This window comes from Austrofundulus limnaeus, unplaced genomic scaffold (genome assembly GCF_001266775.1).
Source record: "Austrofundulus limnaeus strain Quisiro unplaced genomic scaffold, Austrofundulus_limnaeus-1.0 Scaffold1226, whole genome shotgun sequence".
Classification (NCBI taxonomy): Eukaryota; Metazoa; Chordata; class Actinopteri; order Cyprinodontiformes; family Rivulidae; genus Austrofundulus; species Austrofundulus limnaeus.
This window is the reverse complement of record NW_013953628.1, coordinates 74,724-76,283: the sequence shown is the minus strand read 5'-3', so window position 1 is coordinate 76,283 and position 1,560 is coordinate 74,724. Positions and strand designations below refer to the sequence as shown.

Here is a 1,560-nt window from a genome sequence, read left to right as displayed (position 1 = left end):
AGTTATTAGGTTTAGGGGGCAATCACTTTTTCACACAGGGTCATGATGGTTTGGATTTTTTTCTCCTTTAATAATAAACAACTTCATTTACAAATTRCATTTTGTGTTTACTTGTGTTGTCCTTGACTATTGTTTAAATTGGTTTGATGTTCCGAAACACTTAAGTGTGACAAACATGCAAAAAAACAGCAAATGAGGAAGGGGGCAAACACTTTTTCACACCACTGTATATATATCAGTAAAAATATCATTTGACTGTTGTATCAGTTTTTAATTTTATTTTATCAAATGTTCATTTGTTAACTGGTGTGATCTAACAAACAGATAGAGCTGTGTGGCTCTAACAAGTGTGGATGAAGCTGAATTAAAAGCCTTCAAAATCAGGCTCACCATCATCAGTATCATTAAAAGTTTCTGGTATTCCTCCTCTGTAATAAAGGCATCAGAATCCCACTCAGCAACAATCTCATGCGCTGTGTCTCACAAGCGCCCCCTCTGGTGGGGAAACTTTTTTCAGGTAGACCAACTTTTACAGAACACCGGTAGACGGCAGCCATTACAGCCGACCATGTGTTTGTTGTTGTGTCAGGAGCGGCCCGGTCACACATTAATATTATTAGTTCGTTATGCAGGACTGCCTTTTTTTTCTTTTTCTTTTCCCATCATGTTGCCTGTTTGGATCTGTTACTAACTCGCTCTGAGGCACAAAGGAGTTTTAGAGGCAAGCTAGCTTCAATCGCTTTTTACGACGGGGTTTCATTTCCGGACTCAGGGATTTTGTTAATGAGGCTGATATTTCAGTTAAAATACATAAGTAAAAACATTTATCCGAGTATATTACTACCCCCCAACTCAAACAGAGTTCCATACAGCTTCACCCTCAGAAGCAGCTTCCATCTCCTCTCCATGTTGATCTCTCATCTCAGCCTTCTCACTCATTTTAACACATGTTGAGTTCTCCAAAGCATTCATCTCTTCCAGACGATGAATCTTGAGCTCCAACACCGTCACCTTTTGGAGAAGCTGGCAGAAATCCTCTTAGGAAAAGTAAGGAGGCATCTTGAAGCTGTTCTGTACTCACTCTCAGTAGATGATGTTTCAAAAATCTTCTCAGGTTCTTCAACAGCCAAAAATAAAAATTCAATGTTCTTTTCTTATTCAAGATCATCCATCACATCGGGGTCACCAAATTGTTGGAAAAATATGCGTTGTTCAAAATGGTATATCCAAATAAACAGCATTCAGCTGGATTTCTTCTTTAAAACTTTATTTTCAGTCTTCTGACTCCAATCAGGTTCACAGAACAGCACTCAGCACACAGGCCTCAGTCAGACCTTGGGCTGATTTCAGGAAAACCCAAACACAGCAGAGCAACTCTGCTCAGAAGCAGAGACTCTAACACCCTGACAACTTTCTTTCTACTATAATAATGAATTCAGCTTATAATGTACATCTCTTCCTGGTTACACCATTGGAGGTGTTACCTTTTACGTCAGACGTCAGAACGTCACTCAGTTTTGTTTAGGCTAAGAGAAAGAACACATGATAACACATACACAC

General features: G+C 39.3%; 1 protein-coding gene across 1 annotated transcript in view; it reads right to left on the bottom strand.

Moving 5' to 3' along the window:
* Positions 1–1,560, bottom strand: part of skic8 (SKI8 subunit of superkiller complex) — a gene marked incomplete at its 5' end in the record, with an annotated part of 38,215 nt that overhangs the window by 25,576 nt on the left and 11,079 nt on the right.